This window comes from Carassius gibelio, chromosome B17 (genome assembly GCF_023724105.1).
Source record: "Carassius gibelio isolate Cgi1373 ecotype wild population from Czech Republic chromosome B17, carGib1.2-hapl.c, whole genome shotgun sequence".
Classification (NCBI taxonomy): Eukaryota; Metazoa; Chordata; class Actinopteri; order Cypriniformes; family Cyprinidae; genus Carassius; species Carassius gibelio.
Window position 1 is genome coordinate 20,620,893 of NC_068412.1, and position 21,485 is coordinate 20,642,377.

The following is a 21,485-nucleotide window of genomic DNA, read 5'->3' on the forward strand; positions in this document are numbered from 1 at the left end:
TTGAGTTTGGTGATTTCACCAGAGATATTATAAGTTCACCTGACTTTCTGGAATAAAAAACATGCAGCAAAGAGAATGATGTACTGCGTGTTATTGTAGTGACACACTTGTTTTTGAGTAGCTGTCAGCGGATGTCTTCTGCTCTGTGTTCACTATAATATGTGCACTTCTCTTAGCATCTAACTGTGCTGAAATGATGCATAGAGTAGACATTCGCCATTGTTAAAAGTTACACTTGTAGTTCCACTGCCAAATTCAAAAGTGAAGGGTGTCGTTTATGCACCGTACAGAGCTGCCTAAATAAGTGTTGTTTTTTAAACATGAACACGCGCCTCATTTCCCATTCGGTCAAACGAACTGGTAGCTCCACCCTAATGTCATGCCATTGGTTAGGACAGTGTTGCTGTGTCAGTTTGGCCTGGATCCTAAAACAAACAGCGGTGTTTTGAAAGCACCACTGAGCTACAGTGTTTACAGTTATCTGGGAAATCAGCCTAGGAATGGAGTACTTATGTCTCTGCGTATTAGAATAACTGGAATAGAAGAAATATTTGGCTTCAAAGATATTACATACTTCACGTTTAATAAAATCTGAAACATACATTTGGTTAAGCCAACTCCTGGGTCCAGATCTTCATTTTTTTGTAACCTCTTCAGTGGCAGTTGAGATGGCGCCAACTGAACCATTTGGAAATTATAAACAGGGAAATGATCTCAGAAGTGACAAAGCAACTGGAATGAATTCATTTATGAAGAGAATATATGATGTGAGATGACATGAGTAGCAGCGACTGTTGGCGACTTTGAACTGAAATGACTGTTGACTTTATGCAAATGTGCAGCGATCTGCCTCCTGATACTGTAGTTGAGTGGGAACTCCAAAAGTAAAGTGATGTGACGACCTGCAATGCAATGTTACATCTCTCCAAATCTGTTCTGATGAAGAAAAAAACTCTTCTATATCTTGGATGGCCTGAGGGTGAGTAGATTTCCGGCCCAGAAAGCGTAAGTGACCTTAGAAGTAAAAGAAAAGTCATTTTAGAGAAAGAGTGAGTTTTTTTGATTAAAACTTACAATGACAATTGTATTCTATTAGAAATAACATGATGAACATCATTCACAGTATGACCAAGAGCATTCATTAAGTGCCTAACAAGAATACACCAGCACAACTAATCTATCATCAAGCTTGCCTTCTCTAGCATCCATGCTTCCAGAAAATTCTACACTTTCCTCTTGTATGTGGCTTTACAGGTCAATATTGTTTATCTGTGTAAATACTGCCTTTTTATCCATTCTCTTTTTATTTTTGCCAAGACATTCTTGTGTGCATCTGTGAGTAATGAAACATACAGTTTCAGACAGCCAGGTATCAGTGATTATGGATCTGTCCCTGATAAGACCCCTCATCCAACTGAAGTAATGAGACTGTCCTCCTCTTAAAAACGACCACATAGGTCGTTTGTGCAAGCAGCATATTACGACCTATTATTACGTTTTAAAATCAAGCGCCCTCTAGCGGCCGTATTACGACAGTCTCGTTTGTCGGGTGTGTCGTCATCAAATGACCTTTGACTGTCGTTACCATCGTTACCACCCAAAAAAAGGAGGCGTGACCCAACATCTTACCATGCGTTGTTGTCCAGGTTTGTAAACTATTTTATTTTATGGTTTATTTTTTAAGGTACTGTTCTGATTGTCTGCAATTAATGTCAAAGTAAGTGCAGTTTGACGTTTTCTTTACAAATATGTTGTGAATGCCAGTGAACGAATGTGTGGCAATCGCAACGAATCTGAAATGACCAGTGACCACAACACTTACCATATTTTTTTTTTTACCATGATAACTGTTTTACTGTGGTATTTGTAGTTAAAAATCATTAACCACAATGCCATGCCTTTAATACCTTTTTGTAATGTAATTGTGATTCAGTGTTTTTTTTTTTTTCAGTTTTGCAGTTTCTTCATATCACATACATCTCCAGCTCCTACAACAACATTCAGTGTCCAGCAGCTCTTTATGATGCTCTCTCTCTCTCTCTCTCTCTCTCTCTTTCTCTCTCACTCTCTCTCTCTCTCTCTCTCTCTCATTTTCGTTTCCTATTTTTCTGAACTGTAATTCATAAATAAGTCACACATATTTTTCTTTCTTTCTCTTGTTCATCATGGCATATTTTCACAGCTCAGAATCAGATTTTGATCAGTTCTTGTATTAACAGGGAACTTGTACTCGAAGCTCAACTTGAAGAAGTTTCCAGTGAAGATGAAGTCCTTCAAAGGTTCGACACAGGTAATGTTGAAGATATGTAGTTATAACTGATTTACTTTAATTAATTTATCCTTACTTTATGTTAATAACCTTCCTTATAGTCCTTCCTTTCAAATATTTTGTTCACAGATCATTTCTAACACACTGTCTAAACATGTATGTATTAAAACAACAACAACAACTTGTTACTTTTTCTTTATTCCAGCTGAAAAGGAAGACCATGGGCCTGTCAAACCTTGTTTGTGGAGAGGGATGAATTTGACCATCTTGTGTGTTTACGGAGAAGACCAAAAGCTGCTAAGGCAGATATTTCCAGAGGTACGTCTGTGTTGATCTGAGCACCTCGACAGAACTTTACTGCAGTTACATTTTGCACCGAATTTTATGTTTTTTACTTTTTTAAATACCTCACGACCCCATCAGTACAAACCCTGTGCTATGTCAAAGTATTAATAATTCAAACAATTTCAGCAAATTCATATGATATTGTACAAGCGTACTCTCCAGCTTTTCCTCCTGCTGTCATTGACCATCGCCTCAGCTCTCATGCAGACTGTGTCAGGAAATGCTGTGTAACTTGTCATGTGACACAAAAGGGGCCGGTTGCGTAAACATAGCTATTATGTTAAGACTGTGACCAACTAGCAGTTAACCAAGAGATAATCATATTTCTTAGTAAAATTGGACCAATCTATGTTTTTGTAACTGACTTTAAACAATTATGACAAGTCTAGAGTAAATCAAATTATATGGCTAACTTTTTTAAAGATTAGTTTAAGCAGTTTATGCAACCGGCCCCAGGTCCCCAATTTATTTGACCAAATTAGATCATTTAAAGGTGTTTACAACAAGAACAATAACTATAATGACTATTTTAGCATCGCTACCAACAAATTATAAAGTTCTGTTTATTATTATACACGCTGCAGTTATGTTGTCTTTAACCACTAGCCCGTTGCTAGGGGGAAGTCGTGGCTTAGTGCTTAGAAAGTTTGACTCTTAACCATAAAGTTGTGGGTTTGAGTCTCGGCCCGGCAATACGACTTTTTTTGCGCTGCCCCCAACTGCTCACCGGGCACCGTAACATAAATGATCCCCACTGCTCCGTGTGTGTGTGTTCACTGCTGTGTGTGTGCACTTTGGATGGGTTAAATGCAGAACAAGAATTCTAAGTATGGGTCACCATACTTGGCTGTATGTCACGTCACTTTCATTTGTTGTCAATGTTTTAATTATTCATCATGTTATAAATTCAATTTTTTCCTGTCTTGCAGGATTTCTGACAGATTACTGAGTCCTTCTCCATCAGCTCTCCACAATAGCAGCCCTTCCAAAAGCATCCACATCACTCTCTCTTGTGTGGCACATCTGCTCTCAGTCGTTAGCATGTCTACTTGTATTATTTCTCCTCTAGTCAACACTCCCATCTCTACTGTGAACACTCCTGTCACTATCACCATCCCACCTACTGTATTCTATATGCCATATATATATATATATATATATATATATATATATATATATATATATATATATATATATATATATATATATATATATATATATATATGTATATGTATATGTATATGTATATGTGTGTGTGTGTGTGTGTGACCTTTAAGGTCATTTAATGATAGAAATGCATTTTCCAGCTGAAAATGATTTATAAAATATAATTATTAATAACCGTTTTAGTTTGTCTTGCATATGTTCACAACAGAAGCGATCAGTGATTACAGGAGATTAAGAGGTAATCATGTGAAATATTAGTCTTAACAATATTTTTCTAATTAGTTAATCACTTTTAAATGAAAGAAAAGAATATGATTTCAGCTGGTGCCTTGCAACTCCTGGTTTGTAAAAATATTATTTGGCATTTTATAAACTTCTCTGCAAACAAATTGACAATTTTTATTTATTTATTCATTTTTTTTATTTTATATATATATTTTTATATTAGCCAATTTAGTTTTAAAGGGATTTTCTATTACATAATTCTGTCTGTACCTATTAGTTACTTTATCAATCAGTAATTTTTAAAAGTTGTTATATTTCACAATAATATATTATTTTTTTGTTTTTATTTCTTCATAGTGACAAACTAGAGAGAAAGAATGGTGTTATTTGCATTGTTTGTCTGAAAAGTTTGACATATCAATAAACACTGATATGGAAATTACTAAAAAAAAATTATCCCTGTGTTTTTTAAATTGTATTTATTTATTTATTTTTATTATTATTTTCCTTTTTTTCTGTAGTTTAACTGGTAGAGCTAAAAATTGCAAGATTGTAAATACATCTCCAAAAAACACACAAGTGATTAAATGTATACATTTAATACACTATAAATATATAAATATAATATTATTTTTTCATACAGTATATGCAAAAATGTTGAGCTTAAATATTGTACATTAATATTAGGGTAAAGAATGTGTATAATCGCAAATATGAGGCCCTTGTTTGAAAATAAATAACTGTAATCAACAAATCTATTGCTGAATCAGGTTTACCCCACAATGCAAATCCGTCATTTTAGTTTTATATTTAGTGGGTGAAAATAAATTCACCACAAGAACCCGGAAAAGCCTGTCATGAATGGCCGTATATGGACAAGTAAGGGTGTCGCTTCTGCTCAACTGGATTTTCATTGGCTTTGAAATCCACTTGGCACTCGAGGACTCGCTGTGACTGGACTTTCTTTTAGCCCAAATTAAAAAACGTTTAATGTTGCAAAGTAAATTTTGCTGTAATTATTACGTCAATAGTACCTTCAGTTAACAATGGTGCATTGCTATATTTTGTGAAATTACCTCTTTACCGAGATCCTAACCTTAAACCTGAACATAACTTAATTGAACTACAAAAAACAGCGCCATGACTTTCACTTTCCATCGATAGAATGGCTAAGGCTTATGGGCAATGTAGTTTAAAATGTTTAATAATGAAATTGTGAAAAATACTTCTTTTTTTAAACAAAGGGATATCTAAGCATGTTTATTGTGCAAAGTTATATGACATATGTGAGAGGCAGGCTGACATTTTTTATTTTACTAAGAGTACTTTTATAAACACATGTATAGCACTTTTCTATGAATGTTTGAAAGCTGTGCCAAACATTATTTAGTAAACATAGCATAATGAGTTGTCCTACCAATTTTCTTTTTGAAACTATAATCAGATTTTGATTTACAGCCATTTGGAATGTTAATTGTTTTGCTCTTCAAGGGGACTCTACTGGGCCCCTGGGGATGGAAGGGCAGGAAAAAAATGCACAGCTCTATTCTCATCATTGGCAACAAACTGTTGAGACACATTTTGTAGGTTGTCTTTTCAAAAGCATACCATTATGTAAGTTGGAAGTCATAGTTATCTTAGAATTAAGACACCAGAAAATCAACATAAGTGCCCATTTGGAAAGAGCTCAATTTATTTCATAAGATCAAGAGCAATAATACAGTGCTAATAGTAAACAAAGACAACAAATACATATTCTGACATTTCATCAGACAAGGCCAATGTGTCATTCAGTAAGACAATGTGTGACAGTGTGCAGTTTATGGTTCCATACAATTCATGCAATTTAAAGAATCATAATATAAAATACCTAATTCATAAATCTCTGTAAAGAATGTCTCATCTTTGTCCTGCTCAGGAGCTAGACATCAGTAATGTGCATGAACATCTTCATTATAATACAGTACAGGATTCATGTTGATCTTTCCTTGATTCATCACCTTCAGTTGTGCATGAAGTCCATGCAGTCTCTTCTAATGCAGCTCTTCATCTAACTGAATTTCATTAATATTACTAAATGTTCATGTCTTCATCAAAACAACCATGGTGATTATATGTGTTGTTTACAAAATTAAATGGTGTATCTACCAAAAAACCATCTCTAGTACAGAATATTCACCATACTTGATTATCCAACACCATACGCAATATTTTACTAGGATGCAGCATAAAGACAGATAAAGAAGCATATTAAGACAAATTATATTCAAGTGAAATAAAAATGGGTTACATTAAAACCATTTTATTTTAATCAGATGAAGAAACCCAGATGAAGGCATGGTGAAATGTCTTGAGCACCAAAGAATCACATCCAGTTTCCTTCTCATCATCAGAGCTCTCCTGGTTTTCTTCAAATCCATGTCTCTATCATGATCTTCTTCAATGTCATAAACAATTTGCAATTGTTATCCAGCACAACAATACAACTGATGAACAAGTCATGTGACCAATTCAAATCAAATCATTTTATTATCACAATACCATGAATGCAAGTATACAGGTGGTAAAATGCTTTTCTGCAAACTGCAGCATGACAAGTACTGAATATATTTGCAACACATATACAGTATCAAAAATATAAACCGTATACATAAGAGCTCAATACAGGTAGAAAATATAGTGCAATACTATACTATACAGAGAGAACAAAATGAAAGCAATTAACAACAATCACTGTATACTGTAGATATACCTCTGCCCACTGCTCCGGGTGTGTGTTCACAGTGTGTGTGTGTTCACTGCTCTGTGTGTGTGCACTTCGGATGGGTTAAATGCAGAGCACAAATTCTGAGTATGGGTCACCATACTTGACTGTATGTCACGTCACTTTCACTTTCAGTACAGTATGAATTAGTGCAAACAGAATATCAGGTTGCAGAATAATAGTGAGTCAGAGTCCAGTCAGTGTAGCTGATAGAGTGCAGTGCACACAGTATGAGGCTGCTGGTGTGTGTATGTGTGTGTGTGTGTGTGTGTGTGTGTGTGTGTGTGTGTGTGTGTGTGTGTGTGTGGTGTTACTGGTACGAGTTCAGTTCAGTCTGATTGCCTGTTGAAGGAACTTGTTTTGCAGTCTGCTGGTGCTGGTTCTGTGATAATGTCTGTCTGATGGTGATGTTGAGAGCAATCCATGGCTCGTGTGGCTGGAGTCTCTGACGGTCCTCAACAAAAGAAAAACCTTGCGTAGATGTCCTGGAGAGACAAAATCATTGTGTCAATTATATATTATTATTATTTAGAATTGTTGTAATGGACATACCATTGATTCCTGTTGAAGGTTGTTGGAGGTATGGGCTCTCAGTTGTGAAGTTTCTTTTATGGCCGTAACATCTGTGCGGTCACAGAGCTGTTTGGGAATTCAGTCTTCACAGTTTCAGGCTGCAGCGCTGCATTTGGTGACCATTGACTCCTCCATCTCTGGCCTCAGACCCGCTTCTCTTTAGTCTGGAGTGAAGACAAATGTTCTCAGTACCAGCTTTCCTTCTACTGCAGTCTTTCTGTACAAGTAGAAAATAATAAAAACAGTCATAACAAATCAGTTATGTATTGAAAACTCATAGTACATATGAAGACTTCAGATGCAAAGGCATCTAAGTTCCACCTGAAGTTTTCTTCTAAAATTCTTCTTAGAAGAACATTTCATACAGAACTTAAAGGCTTTTGCATCTGAAGTCTTCATATACAACACATCTCGTTCTTCATTTCTCCATCAACTGACTTCATCCTCCTTCAAAAACTGTAAGTCCATAAGAAAAATAGTTTTGGTGAATACAGGTGCAGGTGTCAGTACTCACCATATTCAGTCATTTTCTGCCCAAATTCCAGAAATGATGCCCTGATGATTTGTTCATTCTAGGACTTATAAAAAGATGTATATGTGAAAAATGATAATTGCTGACTTGAATAGAGATCAACATCATATGCTGTACTAATGCATTGCTTGAATACAGACACATCAATGGGGATGAGCACCTTTTCACTCTTTTCTGTTTGGGCACAATAGAGCCATGTTCATTCCTCATCCCCAACAGGACTGATGTTCTTTGTGTTTTTGCTCTTCAGCTGTAAAACAAAAATATGTCTATTAACCCCATGTTTAATTACTATTGCTGGTTAAACATATGAATTAAGACAGATATAATTAAGTAAATTCACCAAAAGATTCAGGTTAGAGGATTAAATGAATATTGATTACAATTTTCTACAAACCTTTCTTGGAGAGGGCTGATCATGACAGGAACTTGCTGAGCCACACTAGTAGACATTCAGTTGACAAACCTGAAAGAGGCCATCATGCAACCATCCGCTCTGTTTGTACCTTACAACAGAGCAAGAGAGAATGTGTGAGTGAGGGGAGAGAGTAAAGGACTAAGATGAAGACAAACAAGCAAAGAAAGGCAAAATCTTGCGTTTGAGTTTAACAAAATGAGAGGGAAGAAAACTGTATCTTCAAGCTATATTATTCTCAATTATTTTCTACACTATAACATGCAGCAGGATTGTTGTAAGCAGTTTAAAGACCTCTTCATACCAAGGATGAGTCCATACTTAATGACACAGAGGAACAACATCAGTGGAATATATTTTCCAGCTGATGAACATTAAACAGCCAATCAAAATGCACATTTCAAAAGCTTGATCATTTAAAGTGGCAGACATCATAGTCGCATGAAGTGTGTATATTAATAAACATAACTTTATCATTGGTTGATGTTGGTGTGGATGCTAAAATAGTTATTGTAGTTACTATTCTTGGTGTGAACAGCCTTAAATGATCTAATTTGGCCAAATTAACTGAAGATCTGATGTGTCACATGACAAGTTACACAGCATTTCCTGACTTGCTTTTAAACAGACGTGTTCAATTAAAATCAACATGGAAATAAAGGCAGACTGTGAGGTGCGGACAGATATCATGTACTGTTAGAACGGGTTAAGACGGTGCTAATAAAGAATACAGTGGACTCAATATAAACTTTAGGATATAACGCTCTGACTACTTAAAATGGACACAGTCTGCATGAGAGCTGAGGCGATGGTCAATGACAGCAGGAGGAAAAGCTGGAGAGTACGCTTGTACAATATCATATGAATTTGCTGAAATTGTTTGAATTATTAATACTTTGACATAGCACAGGGTTTGTACTGATGGGGTCGTGAGGTATTTAAAAAAGTAAAAAACATAAAATTCGGTGCAAAATGTAACTGCAGTAAAGTTCTGTCGAGGTGCTCAGATCAACACAGACGTACCTCTGGAAATATCTGCCTTAGCAGCTTTTGGTCTTCTCCGTAAACACACAAGATGGTCAAATTCATCCCTCTCCACAAACAAGGTTTGACAGGCCCATGGTCTTCCTTTTCAGCTGGAATAAAGAAAAAGTAACAAGTTGTTGTTGTTGTTTTAATACATACATGTTTAGACAGTGTGTTAGAAATGATCTGTGAACAAAATATTTGAAAGGAAGGACTATAAGGAAGGTTATTAACATAAAGTAAGGATAAATTAATTAAAGTAAATCAGTTATAACTACATATCTTCAACATTACCTGTGTCGAACCTTTGAAGGACTTCATCTTCACTGGAAACTTCTTCAAGTTGAGCTTCGAGTACAAGTTCCCTGTTAATACAAGAACTGATCAAAATCTGATTCTGAGCTGTGAAAATATGCCATGATGAACAAGAGAAAGAAAGAAAGAAAAATATGTGTGACTTATTTATGAATTACAGTTCAGAAAAATAGGAAAGGAAAATGAGAGAGAGAGAGAGAGAGAGAGAGAGAGAGAGAGAGAAAGAGAGAGAGAGAGAGAGAGAGAGCATCATAAAGAGCTGCTGGACACTGAATGTTGTTGTAGGAGCTGGAGATGTATGTGATATGAAGAAACTGCAAAACTGAAAAGAAAAAAAAACACTGAATCACAATTACATTACAAAAAGGTATTAAAGGCATGGCAAATGTGTTACTTAACTAAAGAGTACACAATAAGCACAGTTACTGTGGTGAAAAGCATGGTAACGTGTTTATACTACAAATACCAAAGTAAAACTACAGTTATGACGGGAGATACATTGAGTTGTGGTTACTGAGGTTTTATAACACGTGACATGCTTCAGCGACATGTTACTATGGTAAAAACATGGTAAATGCGCGACTTTTACATGACCTCTTTCCACCACAGGCGAATTTCAAACGAATATCACAATGAAAACTAACTTTATAAAGCTGCAGATTTCGATTAAATGATTTGAACGTCAAACTGGTTTAATAGGACATACAGTGTCCAGTATCGATTTGAAAATAAAAACTCATATTATTCATAAACGATCGACTACTTTATGAGACGGGAGAAAACCTTACCTGTACATGTCTCGAAGTCATCTAAAATCCATATCATCAAAATCCACGAACATCTGGGAGAGTTTAAATCAAACAATTCAAAACGCAAATAGCAAACATGTTAAAATAAACCCACAATGCATTTAGGCGAAAGTTCATTTATCATACCTCCTGTTGCCAATAGGGGCGCTAATTTAGAGAACGCTCGTGTGGGTCGTATTTATGGATAGTGACAAACGACCCATACGGTCGTATGAGTTGGAGGACTTGTTGGAAGTAATGGAGAAAGCAATGATTCACGTTGCTGTTTCTAAATTCAAAAGCTCTTAAATATTCATGGCCGCCTCAGGCATCTTGTTTGCCAATATACTGTACACTCTCAGTGTACACATCGCTTGTAGATAAATTTTGTACGCTGCAGGAAAAAACTGAACTGTTTTTCCCAGATTATGTTTTTCGAGCATACTAAATTCCAGGCATGTCCTCACGATGTCATTGTAATGAATACAGAATGGGTTTCTCCCAGGATCTGTTTCAGCATGAACAGAAATCAGGGGATGTGTGTGTGTGTGTGTGTGTGTGTGTGTGTGTGTGTGTCTGTGTGTGTGTGTTTTATTAGTTATTTATTGGCATACAGTACAGCCAGGCAATTACAAGGGACTGCCCTCCGAAGGTGAAGATATAAAAAGAATATTTAATGCAATTTTGGCTGCAGGGTTATGGTCGGATGAAAGTGAAAAGGGAACATTCATTTTGCTCCAACCCAGGAGTCAATGTAATATACAGAGACATATCCAAAGGAGATGAGTTTGCTTCTCTGGAAAATAATTGCACTGAACTCGCAGGGAATAATACATTCTTACAAGGAATCAGATGTCAGTTGTTTTCCTTTACCCAAGCTCTCAAGTACAATGCTGTATGTGTTTACTTCATTCATCAAGTGAATGCAGGTGGATCACTACGATTGTGCATGCATATAAGCCACTAAACAAGCACTTGACCACATTCGGCCTTACGTGGGCAGGGACATAATATTACTTCATTTATTTACATTTTCATGCTCATTAGGACTCATCTAAAACTTTATTTTTATATTAATTAATTCATTCATTAAGTGTATTGCTATTACATAGTTTTCCAGTTCACATTGACTATGAAAATAACATAGACATGATTTTTGAGTCAAAAATGAAAATTGTGCTGAAAATGTACAATTATGCCATTCGAAGTTGATTAGTTAGTTTATTCATTGGAAAAAAAAAAACAACTGTGGAAAGTTAGCATTACGTCATTTGCTCAGCAATGGATCCTCTGCAGTGAATGGGTGCCATCAAAATGAGAGTCCAAACAGCTGGTAAAAACATCACAATAATCCACAAGTAATCCACGACTTATGAAGCAAAAAGCTTCATGTTTGTAATAAATCCATCAAGATATTTTTTTCAAACCAGCTAACCAGTCCTCTGTCCTTATTGTTGTTTCTCTAGTGCATATAGTCGTCTCATCTATATCAGCAGAGAAATAATATGCAGATCAAGCACCATTTACAAAACAGGATTGCATTTTGGAAATAACGCCAAAATTTGGTAAAAACACATACTGTATGTAGATTGACTAAAATGAGTGAGAATTCCACTTCAGCATTAATCATTTTATTTGTGGTTAGATACTATATATGAGAAATGGTGCACACCTTTTTGGTGCTTTAAACTGTAACACACTGATGTTGAGCGCAATGTATGTACAGTAGTTATGAGAACAGAGGGAGCCTCAAAATCTGATTACAAGTAGTCACAGGAGACACGTTTGAACTGCATGTTATTACCAGGTGCAAACAGCAATGCGTTTCGGGTGACCATTTTCGATCCCCCGAGATGGATGTTAATACCAGGTGTAAACAAGACCACAATCATCCTTCCATATCAATACATTTATGACCCATACACAAGTCTATGTTCCTCTCAGCTCTAACATGCTGTTGATTTAAGCTGCACCGATGGACGTCCCTAAGCTGATGTCCTACACTAAGCCCTCTCTTACTCTCAGCTTGAGCATTCCTCTCCTGCTGTTGTGTTTACACGGGAGACTGAGTGTGCTTCTTTTCTCAGACAGGTCTGTGCAGGAGTCCTGCCTCAGGCTGCCATGTAAGGCCTGATTATCACTGCGCAACATACAGATATGGAGAGCATTCATAGACACACATTGTGGAGGAAGTTTACAGAATGGCATGGTCAGAATGTGTTTAAGATAAGGATGATTGTTATGACGGTAGTTTTATTTTAATGTTATGAACAACAGATATCATAAGATATATTGGTAATCAGTCAGACTTCTTTCAAAAAAAAAAAAATCTTTTTTAATTTTAAATATTCCAAACTTTTAACTGCTAGTTGATGTAATGCTGTACTGTGAATATTTAAAGTGATGGACTTTCTTTTATGGCTAACAAAACTCATTGTCATGACATTAATACATGTAAAGCAGGCAAATATAGTTTTATTTCTAAGTAAAGTTTATGTACTTCTAATGGTCTTGGCAGCAATAATTCATCAAATGATGGAGTAGAGCATTATAAATAGGCATATTTCCAAAAAAATATGTAGACAAGTACACTTTCAGCATTTTAAAGCGTTAATTGTAACTAGGAGGAGATTCTTTTTTGTGGCAGTGCTGGCAATGAATGTAGTTGCATGGTGGGCTGTATTTTACCCCCACCTAAACTCTCTTCACAGGAATCAAAGAAATCCCATGAGCCTTTGAATCAGTCTGCATTGCAACCACTCACTGAAGAGATTTTAGTTAATCTAGCCCTCTCACACAAAGCTATGCATGCAGACATGTTTTTTGAAACTCTGCACACTATTTGCACTCAAGCATGTTCTCAAATGTGCATCTGTGTCCATGTTCTCAGATGTTTCCATTTAGTGCACAACACAAAGGGTGGCATATGTTTCCACTGCTCACCATTATTAAGGGCAGCTTTTGCAATGGCATACACTAAATTACATGCACAAGCTAACAATAACATAAGGTAGATTAACAGGAATTCCTGTTGTAGTCATGTGGCTGCAGATCTAGTAAAAACAGTACAGGTAAAGTAAGATATTGTTTTTGAATGTCTGCGCTACAGTGGCCATGTTTATCTCTATCTCTGCTAGTGTAAGCATTCCTCCGGGTGCTCCTGGAGGCTGGGGTAATACTCCGAAGCACAGCTCTAGTGCTTCAATAATAGGCTGTTGAACTGTTGGTCCAACCTTGAAGGAGTAGAGACGAGAGGTTAAAAAGGTTGCTATTTAGTCTCTAGCAGTCTCGATTCGAGATTCAAGCATGTGGGTTTCTCTTAGCATGATATCTAGGGAATTAGTGTTGTGAGTAAATAACAATAAATAATGATGCCACATCAGATTTGTTATTTTCAGTCACACATCGGTTGAAAAAATACTTTTGTAAATGTGATCTCTCCTAAAATGTCCTCTTTTTTTACATATGCAGCTCTGGAAATTCTGATTCATTCTAGTGAATCAGTTTGTTTGGATGAATAATTTAAGTCCAGTTACATCAGTTAAAATTTGATTCAGCACGTCGATGTTTTTTCATTTTATTTTTTATAATTTATTTATCTAGAATTATATATTTTTCCTGTTATATAAACTGTAACTTTTTTTTAGTTGTATTTAGCATGATTTTAAGTTTAATGTTTTGATTCTAATTCAGATTTGAAATTGTGTAAAATGCTTGGATTTGGTATATGAAACATTTCATTCAGTCATAAACCTTTATAATTTTTGTGGCTGAAAATGCCATTAAATTGTTGGATTGTTATTTTAAAATAAAAAATAAACAAATATGGCATAGGTAGAATAAATGCAGTTGTGTTTCACTAATACTGTAGCTTATATGTTTGTCTGTAAATTGTTTGTGTATTGTTTAAACACTTTTTTATAGTTTTAATTATGTATATAATGTACTGTATAAATACTATATTATGGTATAATTCTAAATACCAATTATATTATATTAAATTATATTATAACCTAAAAGTTCTGGATTAATAAAAAAGATATATATTTTTAGTAGGTTTGAAACTTTTCATTTTGATGGATAATTCAAAATCTCTGGACTTAGATAATGGTAATGCAAAACCCCTGCCCAAATAAACAACACTTATCATTGCCTTGGACCATTTCTATGGTAACCTGAAGATATTTTGAAGACGTGCGATCCCAAATCCTTCTGTAGCGCAGCAGTTCTTGCTTTTCAAAGCAGACGAATTAAACGCTGGCCAATCGCACAGACAGAGGATGTGCTGCTGCCCCGGGGATGTGGATCTTGTCAGAGTCTGTGATAGATTCTTTAGCCTGCCTGAGATTAAGGCATTACTTACAGCGGGGTGGGTCGATACAGATGCACTGTCGATGACTGGATAAAGGAACACATTTTCTGTTCTATATGAGAACCTTTCATGTGCCTGGGTGTGTAGCACATACTGTACAGTATCTCACCCTCACCTTATCAGCCACTCTAATTCGTGATGTCAGGTTGTTGTTCATGCAGAGGTAAAGGGTGTAAATTAGCCCATCATGCTGATGAAACAATCTAACCCTACAGAGGACCCCTGTCTCATATTGAGTGCTGATGTAACATATTTTATTCTGACTGGCATTTTCATCTAGACAGTAATAAGGTCACCAAATTGCTTTGGCTTCACAGAAAACCTGTTTATCTCTAGCGTTGTATACAAACATTTCTCAGGTGACCTGGCTTTGAGGCACAACTGAGGTGTTTCAACTGAGAACAGATGGAGCAGAGAATTACAGCTTCCTGATATCCAGCCAACCAGAACGTTTGACCAAACATAGTCAGGAGACACTACTAGAAATGCCAGGAACAGGTAGTAAACACTACTAGAAGAGCGGATAAGGACAGTGTTATTAGAGATGTAAGAAAAACAAGAGACCAGATAGACAGTCCAGTATCAGTCCAGGTATAGTGAATACATTTCAGTTGGGGACTGTAACGAAGCATTGTTACTTCGTTACTGTATTTAAGTACAGTTTTCCAGTATCTTAACTTTACTGGAGTATTTTTATTTTGAGAAGCTTTTACTTCACAACATTCCAAGTCATAACATTGTACTTTTTACTCCACTACTTTTTATGTATCGCTCCTCATTATTTTTTATGAAACAAGTTACATAAAAATTCTAAAATGATTTTTGTTTTTGTTTGAAGTTATTTATATACTTTATTTAATGCTCTGGTGATATTTCACATTTCGCCTTCCACTGAACTGAAAAGGACTAAAAAAATGATGGGTAGAATGTCAGAGGATGATATGCAGAGGTAAAATAAGGAGAAGGAAGTTGCTCGGGGACGAATCCCTCGCCATCACTTTTAATCATAAGAGATCAGTAAATAATCTGTTAGAGAGCAGTCTCTCATGCTTCACTGATCTCCTCTGACTGTCGTTTTGAGATACTGTGAGATAATTATGGCTTCCCGTCTATAATTGTACCCATGCCAGTGATTAATTCCAATTCGAATCGGGCATATTGATCAAGGTTCTGCATGCATTCACCGCTGACATTTCTGTCGGTTAAAGGCCGTGTGAGGTAATCACAGATCTCCCTCAAACTCTGGAAAAGAATGGTTGACATTTAACCATCATTCTTCAGAAATCCTCATTCACAGCACATGACTAACATCAAAATACCCAACACACACACACACACACACACACAGTGCTCTTACTACACAAACTCTCCTCACACTTAACTACCACACCAGGGGGGACAGCACCAAACATGCCTGTCTGTTTTCATGATAAAATAATGTTTTCCCATAGATGACTATGAAAACAAAAGCAGTCACTGTGTTTTTCAATCCGTTATCTCACTTCGGAATATTAAGTATTGCTGTATTTTTATGGCATCATCAGACTGGCAAAGAATTCTTTAAAAACGAAGGAGAGTGTTTTTACACACAAAACTATGTTTGATGTACAGTACGTTTGAAGTCATGCTTATAACTCCAGATGTTCGTTTGATTCTCAGGTGTGTTATCAAAGGCTTCATGCTGTGTGTGTCTGTGTGTGCGAGCACATGCCGCTGTAAAAAAGGACCACTTAAAAATGGAAATCTGTTTCTCTTCACCTGCCCTCTGACATCTTTACATTTGAATCACATTACAGTTTCACAGATTAAATCAACTATAGGTGTGTGTATGTATGTGCAAACAGTTGGCACTAACCTCATTTGCCTTCGTGTGGCCTTCACACTTGCCTCCACATCCTCCCCGGTCACCATGACAACAGCCCGCTCATCAGCTGCTGTTTGCGGATCAGCCAAAAATTAAGACAATTCCCAAATACCACGACTTAATGGAATTATGTCTATGCGTGTCACTAGTTTTGTACTGAATGTGTTTGCTATCCTTCATCTGAGCTTGTGTGTTTGTTTCAGGTCATAGCACAACCCTAATAGGATAAAATCACAGAGCTGAACGCAGGAGCGCAGGGGCCCGAATCAGAGCCCAACGCCAATTAGATTTTTCTTTGACTTCATCTTTTGTTGCTTGATTCCCTCTCTGCTATTGATATCTCACTCAGATGAATGAACATGAAGCCTGTATTTAACATCAAACTCTCTTTGAGGTTTTGTTTATTGCATTGAATGCGCGTTTTTCAGTTTTTACCTACAAAGTCTGTTTAAACACTAATCAGTCTATTTTTTATGTAACATGTCTGCTATCTCCTTTAAAAATTAAACAGACTGCATAATCTAAAGCTGTAAGCAGTCAAGCTTTAAAGATTTACACACAATTTGAATTTTTATTCACATTTTATTCACAATTCACACTCCAAACTCTGAAACAGTGGAGCTTTAAGCTGCTACACCTTTGCCACATTGAATTCTAAAAATTTGTGTTTTTTTTTTAATCTGACATAATAACAATAAAACAATTGTTCTAATATAGTATTTAACTTAAATTAGACAATATTATCCTTGCTGTTTTATACGAACGTGATGTGCAGGTGTGTGTAGAACATCTCTGAACATGGTTCATCTTAGTCGAAACTGAAACTGTTTAGTTAAACACTGATATCTCTTTTCACAATGCTGATTTTAAACATTGAGATATAGTATCTCTAATTTTTTATCTGCTAAACATGTATTCCACATTGATATACAGTATAGAGGTTAAGCAATATTAGACAAACAGAAGCATTGCTGTACAAAATTGTGTACTGAATTAAAGGGTTAGTTCACCCAAAAATCTAAATTATGTCATTAATATCTCACCCTAATGTCGTTCCATATGTGTAAGACCTCCATTCATCTTCGGAACACAGTTTAAGATATTTTAGATTTAGTCCGAGAGCTCTCAGTCCCTCCATTGAAACTGTGTGTAAGGTCTACTGTCCATGTCCAGAAAGGTAAGAAAAAAATAAAATTAGTCCATGTGACATCAGAGGGTCAGTTAGAATATTTTTGAAGCATCGAAAATACATTTTGGTCCAAAAATAGCAAAAACTACGACTTTATTCAGCATTGTCTTCTCTTCCGGGTCTATTGTGAGCGAGTTCAAAACAAAGCAGTTTGTGATATCCGGTTCGCGAACGAATCACTCTATGTAACCGGATCTTCTTGAACCAGTACACCAAATCGAACTGAATCATTTGAAATGGTTCACGTCTCCAATAAGCATTTATCCACAAATGACTTAAGCTTTTAACTTTTTTTAATGTGGCTGACACTCCCTCTGAGTTAAAACAAACCAATATCCCGGAGTAATTCATGTACTCAAACAGTACACTGACTGAACTGCTGTGAAGAGAAAACTGAATATGAACACCGATAATGAACGTAAGATTGACTCGTTCTTGAGTCAAGAACCGGTTGCATCGGTTTCAATAAACCAGTTGAAGAAAACGGTTCACCAGTTCTTTTGCGCTTGACGTAATGACGTCATTTGCAATGATTGCCCTTGATTCAAGCCTTCGGTTTACCCGTGCTCATAACACTAGCACAGAATCAGTTCAGAATCAATCAGTTCAGACAGTTCAGAATCAGTTCGGTTCAGACGCTCTGTCATTCTGCTTCACGCTGAATCACATATGCGCAGTATCATCAGCTCCTCGGTTCTTGAATCTGACAGAAACGGTTCTTGACTTGAGAACGATTCAATCTTTTGTTTGTTATCTGGCTTGGCTCGGTGTTCATCTTCAGTTTTCTCTTCACAGCAGTTCAGTCAGTGTACTGTTTGAGTACATGAATTACTCCGGGATATTGGTTTGTTTTAACTCAGAGGGAGTGTCATCCACATTAAAAAAGTTAACAGCTTAAGTCATTTGGTGATTAATGCGAATTGGAGACGCGAACCGTTTTAAATGATTCAGTTTGATTTGGTTTCAATGGAGGGACTGAGAGCTCTCGGACTAAATCTAAAATATCTTAAACTGTGTCCCGAAGATGAACGGAGGTCTCACTGGTTTGGAATGACATGAGGGTGAGTTATTAATGACAATTTAGATTTTGGGGTGAACTAACCCTTTAAGCTGTTGTTATCGGTTAACTTGTGTTTAAGCCAATTTTTGCCGATTTGTACTTATTTTCTTTGAAAGTTATCCATATACACTACCAGTCAAAATTTTTGAGTAACTATGAAAAGAAAATGACGCGTTCATCATTGACGTTAATATTAAGAAATGTTTATTGAGCACTAAATCAGCATGTTAGACTGATTACAGCAATATATGCAGGTTTTAGTAATGTATAATATTTTAACAAATCAGGTTCTCTTTGACAGCTTTGTTCTCTCAGTTTTAAACAGTGTCTACAGTATATATGTATTCTTGCTCTGCCTGTTGTAAAGTAATTATTCGTTCGTTTCTCTTGTGGGAGAACTGAGATTTAATCCAATAGCTTATTACCTCTGACTCTTTGGTTTGTGTGTGTGTGCGCGCGCGCTTGTGCAACAGTAGTCATATACATTTGTTAATTTCTCTTTTTTTAAATATTCATATATGTCTGGTATTTTTATGTATGCTTTTTTTGCAACTTTGATTATAACTTATTATTATGTGATCAGGTTGTCATTCCCTAATCTTGCCTCTCACCTACTTTTCACTCTCATCTTTGTCTTCCTCCTCGCATCCTGCTGCCTTATCAAGATGAAGAAGAGTTACTGAAAGAGTGACAGATGTTCTCAGTTCAAAATCTTTCCCCTTTAAAGTTTATGACTATATTTAGTAATGTAGGCCTGTTCTGCTGAATGATGCTGTATGATTGTCAGCCTTCCTTTTAGAGCAGCAGTCAGCAGCCCTTTTGACTTATTTCTGAAATTAGATTGCCACTTCATAAGGATGAAGTGGCAATCTTGCCACTCCCCCCAACCACCCCCCAACCCAAACTCCCAGAAGCAAGATGTGTTTGTGTGTATTTGTGTGCAACTTCTGGTCAAGAACTAGATATCATTTTTATCTGAAGAGATGAGACATTCAGCCGTCCTTGGCCATGAGCCAGTTACATTCTATTCTCTGCCTCCATCAATGAGATTAACTGTGCGTTTGTGTGAGGCATTCTGGGAAAACTCTGCAACAACTTCCTCTTACAGAATCAAAGTAAAGAAACACTTCAACCATCTTTCATCTTTCTTGATGTTAATTTTTTTTTTCTGCTGTTCATGTGCCTGCTAGCCCAGAGACTGTCATATACATAAAAGCTGGATGTGCTTTTAACTGGAAAGCAATAGCTATTTTGAAAATGTTTGATCTGCTAGTTGTTGGTACAGGCAGAGCTTTTGCCTATAAACTAGTTTTAGCATAAATTGTATTCAGATTTAATGGAGACAGCAGTTAATATTTACATACAGTTTATTGTAAGGTCGTTTAGATATAACTTAATATCTGTTATAAACCTAGGCTCTTAAAATTTTGCTCTAGATTATTGTTTCCAAACCTTTGTGTGTGTGTGTGTGTGTGTGTCTGAGTTGTGTGTGTATAAGTCTGTCGGTAAGGCTCTGATACTCTTTCATCAACAAGTGTGACCATGGACCAAAAATCCATGGTTCCCAGAAGGAAAAGAGAGGCTGCATCGAACACTTTAGGAATGCCCCCAGCGAGACCCCATGCTGAAGCATGTGTGAAATCAGTCCAATGGAGAAGCGAGACGCTACAAGCGGGGTGACATGAGCAACTAGGAAGCATAAAGGTTCATCCTGCAAACGCACGTTAGCTTCTGTGGAAACGAGCTCCTGCAGGGATGCAGGGAGACGCAGCATCTCATTCCCTTCGGGGAACCATGATTACATACTTAACCTTGAGACATTCCCGTTCAGGAAACTTTGGGAACAAGAATACAGACTGCGCCATACGAGTAAGTCCCTGTCTGATCTGTGTCTGGCAAGCACATCAAGACAAAGAGAATTTGGGACGCCGGGGTTGGTGTCAGGTCCAAACTGTAAAACCAGACAAATGTGCCACAGCACAAATATCCTGGAGGCCCACACCCACTGATATACTCGACCTGGACAGAGCAGATTGAGTCTTTTCCTGGCCGGCTTCCTGGAAGGGGGGAGGACAGAAGGCCTGTAGTACTATGGGACCTGGCGAATAGGTGGGCACCTTAGGGACATACCCGGGTCTTGGGTAAAGAAACGCCCTAACCATGCCTGGTGCGAACCCCAGGCACAACACTGCGAGTGCCAGAAGATGCCCTATCCTCTTCAGCGAAGTAATAACAAGGAGGAAGAATGTCTTTGGTGTGAGGGGCTTGTCAGAAACATCTTTCGTGGGTTGGAAAGGAGCATTGCAAAAAGCCTCCAAGAACCACCGCCAGGTCCCACGAGGGCACCTTGGTGCGCTGTACTGGCCTCAGTCTCCCGCTCAGCAGTCCCAAAGACCTGGGAACGATGAGGGAGGAAGTGCTGTAATGAAGCCTCTTGCTTCTTTGCCTCCTGAAACCTCTCGCCGACAGTATTGACTGTGCCGCTGAAGAGGACAGAAGGTGATAGCGGCGCATCCAGCAGGAAGATTCTGTCCTTGTCTCGTAATTCGGACAGATTCAACCACAGGGGTTGCTCCGTAAT

General features: G+C 37.0%; 1 protein-coding gene and 1 long non-coding RNA gene across 10 annotated transcripts in view; one reads left to right on the forward strand and one right to left on the reverse strand.

Moving 5' to 3' along the window:
* Nucleotides 1–21,485, forward strand: part of chrm3a (cholinergic receptor, muscarinic 3a) — an 84,834-nt gene that overhangs the window by 58,092 nt on the left and 5,257 nt on the right. The window lies entirely within an intron of this gene.
* Nucleotides 5,666–10,669, reverse strand: LOC127976446 (uncharacterized). Of its 6 annotated transcripts, none has more exons than XR_008157792.1 (9): nt 10,567–10,669; nt 10,420–10,472; nt 9,611–9,953; nt 9,314–9,426; nt 8,273–8,381; nt 8,036–8,125; nt 7,858–7,921; nt 7,323–7,560; nt 5,666–7,255 (listed from the first exon to the last, which is right to left on the reverse strand). It is a non-coding gene; the product is annotated as an uncharacterized LOC127976446 (long non-coding RNA). The 6 variants fall into 6 exon arrangements; XR_008157795.1 differs by having other exon boundaries at nt 9,611–9,681; nt 10,426–10,472; nt 10,567–10,637; XR_008157796.1 differs by having other exon boundaries at nt 9,611–9,681; nt 10,567–10,581.